Here is a 7,080-nt window from a genome sequence, read left to right on the forward strand (position 1 = left end):
CAGAGCCCTGTGGCCACAAACCACCCCCTTGCTCTTCTTGACCAGGCCTCCCAGTTGGCCCCATTCAGTCTCTCACCGGGGTAGCTTTCTTGGCTCTGCTGTGCCTGTGCAGCAGCCATTCTTCCTCCCCCCCGGGGCTTCAGCGTACTCACAGTGCCAGCAAGCCGGACTCTCGAAGCAGCCGTCCCTCTTGGCTCTTGGCTCCGCTCTCCAGCATCTCCCCTTCCTGGCAGGAGATCACAGCAACTCACCGCTGGCAGCCTTCTCCCTTCTCACACTTGTCAGGAAACACGTACCGCCATAACCTTTGCGGGAAAATAAAACCCCTGCGTCCAGTCACGCTTCCCTTGCGTCGCTCTGCTCGGGAGCTGACCTGGCAGGAGAGCAGAGTAGCAGCGGTCCTGTGTCCGTGTGAGATGAGGGATAAATCAGGTCCAGAGACAGTTCGGTTCTTATCTCTAGAAGCGTTTATTTACAAGCCATAAAACAGTCACACTCCATCGGAACTTGGTGGCATTCTCAGCCGTGCTCCAAAAGCACACACGCAGCCTCTGAGCTGAGCTGCTTCTCAGTCAGAATCGAAAGCAAGTCTGAAAGCAGACACACGCTGTGACTCACTTCTCTGCGACAAGCTCCTCCTCCTCCCAGATACAGGACACCACGGAGTTTTGACCCTGTCAGTTCCAAACTCCACAGTAGCATGTTGTAATATTGAATGTAAATAAGTTCTGCTTAGGGATCAGGGAGAAATTCAATTCAGTTTATATTTAGAGGCCAACTTTCCAAAACAATATGCAGACCAAAATGCAGGTCTCCATACAAATATGCATACAAAATGCATTGTATCACGCAAAATTGAATGCAAAATGTTTACATTAGATCATTTGACTAAGATGCCGATGAATTTATTGAGGGTTTTTTTTTTTTTTAATGATGAACTGATGTGAAAATGTGGAGAATTGGAGACAGAAAAAATGAGAAATGAGAGAAACCAAAATTGACAGATTCACCCTCCCCTTCTGCTACCTGTTGCTGTGGGATAGCGGGGAGTTAGGTGCACATGTGCCCTTGGCTTTGCATTTAGTGTAGTTTCTGCTTCAGCTTTCTGAGTCCAGTAATTTATAAATGACAGCCTTCTGAGAAAGTGAGCATTAATACAGCAATGCTGCATTAGGAGCAAAAGTGGAATAATTTCTAGATTAGAGGAGGCAGGTGTGGGAATACCATATGAATTCATAATCTTCACCAAAAAATTCAACAACTGGGTTCCTTTCAGAAATTGCTGCCAAACAGGGTTTTCCAGGACACATTGCTAACATTTATTTATGTATTTTTAATAATGCCCACCCCACCCGCTTTTTTTTGCATGAAAGGTTTATTGAAGCAGATTATGCTTGGATGTTGCTTTTGGCACTGAAGGCCATGTAATACACAAGGAGACCAATGAATGCTGCCAGCACCTCAGTGGAGACCCACAGTTCGCTCCAGGCACCTCGATGATCCACACTGACCAAAGAGATGGTTTGACCTCAGAGGCATCTTTGTTGTTCTGCTGAGCCTTGCACAAGATGCTATAGGATTCCTCATCGAAGAACTTCACCTCGTGGGTGCCAGAGCAACTCAGTTTATGCTCCATGCTCCAAGAGACCTGATAGCGGCCAACACCCTGACCCCAAGTAACAGGAAACTGCTTGCCATTGAGATCTGCATAGAGAGCAACAGGTTTCATCTCGCGCCCCACGCAGCGCCAGCAGCGCCGAAGCCAGCCAAAGCAGCGGCAGCCTGGCACCTCCATCGCCAGCCAGCGAGAGGTGATGAGGAAAGGCAACGCCCAGCCTTCTCTAACATTCAGTGCGGCTTATGCAGCATTCATGCACACAGCAATGAACCACACAAAACACTCAAGTTTTATGGGCACAGACCAAATCAAGCATTTTAAATGAGGCAGTCCTTTGCATGTTAACTCTGGAAGTCAGTGTCACTGCATAGAATTGTAGCATAAGTGCTAATGCTGTGCAGTAAATACTTTGAGAGTCTGCCCTAATGAATTCAGTAATACCTGCCGCCTATACATGCTTTATATCCCATTAATCTGTGAAGTGGTTAAATCTCTGCCATTGATATCAGTGGGTGAATCATGGTCTATTTTAATGTCATCTCTAGGTATGTAAACACAATCCCCTGCTAGAGCTAAAAGCAATGATTCAGTATGAGACTTTAGAACGCTGATATTAGGTCAGTATCACCACACAGAGTGAGAAACATGGGCCTAAGCCCACCCCAGTTTGGGCCTCTTCATACTCTACAACTGTGTCACAGGAAGAATAAGCCAAGAACTCTGAAAGGTCAAGGTATGAAATGCAGACCCAGTGAATGTAATCCTAAAACACCCGCTTGGAAATGGGAAGCCAAGACAGTTCCTGTTCAACTATGAAGATGCTGTCATCTCCCCCGGGAACGCTTTGGGGGTTAAAGTGCTAACAAGTGGATATTACAAGGCATGTGTGTTGTTTTCCTCTTCGTTAGGAAGGCAGGAAGGATAGTCTTGTGGAGAGCCGAGGGAATCAAAACAGCAGACCATTCCTGACTCATTGAGTGGCTTTAACTGTGGATAAATCATTTAAATATGCTGGCAGAATTTGCTCCTCTCTACAGAATGTTGATAAATTATATTGTTGCCTTAAGGACATAGGAGTCGACTCCATGGGCCTTGGGGGCTTTGGCCCCCACAATAAAGTATTTGAGGGGGCCGGGCAAAGTTGATGGGCACTCCCATTCAAATGGTATGTGTGCACTGCATCATGTGATCGATTATGCAGGGTGGGGCTTTTCTGGGCCCCCACAATATTTTATTCAAATTGGCAGCCCTGTCTAAGGAAGTTTTTAGCCTTGGCAAAGCAATCTAGGAGGGCAGGCATGTAAAGTACTCTCCCTCTGCCATGCATTTTGTGAGGCAGTTTGCTCCTCTCTGCTGAACTCCGTCCTAGCGCACCTCGCTCCCTGTCTGCATTCCTCACCCACCAGCCTGGCCAAATGTGGAGAGAGGTGGCAGGTAGCAGAAACAGGATTATTGCTGGCCGGGAGGTGAATACCATAACCTCCAAAATTCCTCAGATGAAAATAGGGCCATTTCTCACTCCCCACAACTGACCCTCCTCAACCCCCCATCCCTCCCCCTTCCTATCAGAAGGAGGGTGAGGGCACCACTACCGCACTAGCCGGATGCAGCACACAGGCCTCCACCGTCCTGAGGCAACACCTCCATTCCAGTCTAGATGTATTCTTTGGTAGATTTACAAAAAGAAAAGCACACACCAAGAAATAAGTTTTAGAAAGGGGCAGGTGTACAAAGTTTTATTATTATTTTTTAAAGAACTCAAAACTCCTTGCACTTGCTCTGCTTCCCCTTTCCTCCCCCCCCCCCCCGGGGCTCTCCTGCCCTCTGCCTGCCCCTCAGAGCCGCCGGGGCATCATGCAGAGCTCGGCCTCAGGGGCAAGAGCCCCTGAAAGTCAACGGGATGCTCCCTCGCAGCCGCAGCAGCTGTTGTAGTCGCTCGGATAAGTGCCGGCTCATTCTCCTCTCTGAGCTCAGTAGCGATGGCAGCCCTGGTGGGGGAAGTAGGGACATTCTGGGATCAAATCAGAAGCCGGGATGGCTTTCATAATTCTGGGTTTGTCCCTGGAAAATCAGGACACCAACTTTAGCCCCTCCAGACCTTTTTTTCTGCACCTACAGAACTGCTGCCAGTTGAGGAACCAGAATGTTAGGCCAGCTAGTCCTGCCCTGGAGTACAGCTGTTTGTGTGTAATGTGTGATTGATTCATGGTGTGCATAATTTGTTTCTATTTTATCTTTTTGGTTTTTTTTATACTGTATACTTAATCCATTCACTGCTTTTCGTAGGAGGAGGTTATGGGTTCATTTTGTTTCTGTTCTTGTTTTTAATTATGCATCTTGTGTTTGTGTTTTGTATTTTTATGCTGCGAGCTGCCTTGAGAAGGGCAGTGTACTAAAAGAAAGATTTGGAGGCCTGGGCCAAAAGCCAGTATAGAAATAAACATGATGTTGATGATGATAAAAATGAGTACACAGAGGAAGGGGTTATGAGAGCATACAAACAGCTCACAAATCAGGGGTTGTGTCCAGGTATCTTTCTTTTAAAAGAATTATACACTACCCTTCGTCCGAGGATCACAGGGCGGATCACATTTATTTATAATTGCTTAATCATATGGGACTAAACTGCATTATGTTGTAAGGACCTTTTACTCTTAGAATTGTAAAGTTGGAAGGGACCCAAGGGTCATCTAGTCCAACCCCCTGCAATGCCTAGAACCTGGCGTTGGGCTGCAAGAGTGTACTGTAACTATCACATTTTCAAAAAGTCTGATAGCCAAGTTCCACTACTTTTCACAGGCTGGGAATAGTGGCTCCCTCAGATTGTACCCATTGTGGAATTAGACTTGAAAAGAAAGTTTGTGTTATGGATATGCTCCTTCCATAGTTTACTTGACATGGTTCAGGCTGACCAATGCATTGTTTTCAGTGACAGTCTGTAGCAGCTGAAGTTGTGAAATGTGCTAGGGGCAAGCATTTTTTTTGTTGTGAATTCTATTGCTGTTAACAACATTATCTGACCAATAGTACGCAAAAATCTCTTAACTGGTATTTGAAGCATACAGTATGTGTTAATGAGATGAAAGCAAACTAACCGTGGCTCCAATTGAGAAAATGTTTGATATACGTTACTTTTAGTGACTTTTTTGTGGGTTGATTCATTTTCCACATTGAACGAAAGGTCAACAACTCTGGGGAAACTTTCCTTAAAAAGGTCAATAATTTAGGGGTTCCACCCCTTAAAAAAGGTTGACAACTCGACAACTCTGGGAAACGGGGGGAGGGGCGTCGGAGGGATCTTTGCACCACGGTGTCAGATATGCTTAAGACGGCCCTGAAAATACATAACACAATAACAAAGAAAAACTATTTAAAAAGCCACAGATTGTTTAATTAGTCAAAGGCCTGGGAGAAGAGAAACGCTTTTGCCAGGCGCCTACAGATATGTAACAAGGGTGCCAGGCAAGCCTTCCGGGGAGAGCATTCCACAAGTGGGAAGCCAGCACAGAAACTGCCTGTTCTGGTTTTGCCACCCTCTGGACCTCTCTTGGAGGGGGGCAGTCAAAGAAGCGCCTCAAAGAGGTCCAAGTCAGTTCATATGGGGCAAGGCAGTCATTCTAGAGACCCACCTGCTCCCACATGATTGTATGTACCCACTGAGATCTTCTGAGAGGTTCAGTTCCACTTGCTTACACCATCTGGCAAGTATGTGAGACAGGGCCTTATTGGTGCTGGTACTGAGTATAGAACTTTTTCTCTTGGAAAGCCTGTTTTTAAAGACCTGCTTTCACTATTGTATGGCCCCTGGTGTAATTATTTATGGCACAGTTTTAATTGGTTATTTTTATATTGTTTTTATTACATTCTATGAGGCAATTTGGAGAGCTCTAGTCAGGCTGAAAATAATAATATAAATATTTCATATAACTTCTATCCAGTTATTGAATCTAGTGTTTTTGGTTGTACAATTGTTACCATACAAGGGTGGGTGGAATAAAAACGCTGATCCTTCAGCCAAAAGAAGACAAACTCAGCGTGTAGAAAGAGTTTACTGTATATTTATTGCTGCAGCATAAATCTGGAGGCCCCAGTGGATATCTCTGAAAAGCTGGGACCACAAATACAAAATTCAAGACACTTTTATAACAATTACATGCCTTATCACCTCGTGCACAATCCTTTTCAGCAATATGATTGGGTAGCAGAACACATGGACAGCTTGTGGACTCCTAAAACTATTTTCATTGGTCAGAACAGCCTGCCCCTAATTACTATGGCAACAGGTATCTTTAAGCAAAGTTCATACAAAATGCTGCTTTTCTGCTATCTGTTCAATGAAGCCTATTCTGGGTCAGGAGAATTTATTGCTCTTCTGTCTTTCATGGCAGCCTCCAGTCAGCCGGCGATACAGCTTGTTCTTCCCTCTGCGGTATGAGGGGCAGAGAGCGATGGCGGCCTCAGACAGCAGTACATCATGGATGAAACTGCCACTGTTCCTGAGTCCCTCTTAGAGATGTTAAATTTCCAGAAACATTTTTTCCTCTGTTTTTCCCTGGAAAAAATAAAAATTTTGGAAAAATTTTGGAAAAATTTTGGAAAAATTGAAAAAAACACACAGTGTATATAAAAGTATTATTCTTGCAATAAAACAGGTAAACACCCCTCTTTCCCTCAAAAGCAACAAAAAAGCAAGGAATCATCAACATAAAAAATAATCAGATTTGCCCCTTAGCACCAACAGCAAATAAAGTTAAGGTCCACCTCAATATTTAAGCTCCATACAAGGTCTACCTTTTGAGTACTGCTTTAAAAAAAAACAACCCACAGAAGACACAACATATACATGCAGTTTATTCTATCTTATTTTCTGAACTACTGCTTTCATTTTCCTCCATTTCTTCTTCCTCTTCATCTTTGTCATTTTTCTCATGGACTCTGGAAAGTCCATGAGAAAATTGGCTCTGGAAAAAAGGGGGGACTTGCCCCCCCCATTTTCCAGGTTTTTTTCCCAGGCCTTCCCATCTCTACTTGCGGACAGCTGGGGCAATGCGTAAGGCAATTTTTTTTGCATGCCAGACCCAGAAGTAATCAACATCCAGTTACTGAATAGTATGTTGCACTAAGGCTCAAACTCTGAAAGGAAAAGGAGTGTGAGTGTGTGAGTGTGTGTGTGTGTGTGTGTGTGTGTGTGTGTGTTTTAAATTGAATTTGTTATTATATATTATAAACGGCATGATGGTAAAAGAGCTTCTAAACAGTTTACAAAAATATGCAAGAGAACATTAAAATGGTTGATAAAACACAGTTAAAAGCAGGTATTTAAGAGTATTCAGAAGATGATTTAAAAGATGGTTAAAAGGAAGTAAATTGCATGCAGCTTCCACGTGTTCAGATGGGCTGCCCTCATGAAAATGTTTTGAGCAGTTGCCGGAAAGAGTACAGTGAGAGCACCTGCCTGGTGT

The 7,080-nt window shown here is 44.3% G+C and overlaps 1 pseudogene; it reads right to left on the bottom strand.

Annotated features, from left to right (window-relative positions):
* Positions 1-1,356: 1,356 nt before the first annotated feature.
* On the bottom strand, positions 1,357-1,729 carry LOC128421885 (translocon-associated protein subunit delta-like; annotated as a pseudogene).
* Positions 1,730-7,080: the final 5,351 nt, after the last annotated feature.

The sequence above is a fragment of the Podarcis raffonei genome, chromosome 10 (genome assembly GCF_027172205.1).
Source record: "Podarcis raffonei isolate rPodRaf1 chromosome 10, rPodRaf1.pri, whole genome shotgun sequence".
In the NCBI taxonomy this organism is placed as follows: Eukaryota; Metazoa; Chordata; class Lepidosauria; order Squamata; family Lacertidae; genus Podarcis; species Podarcis raffonei.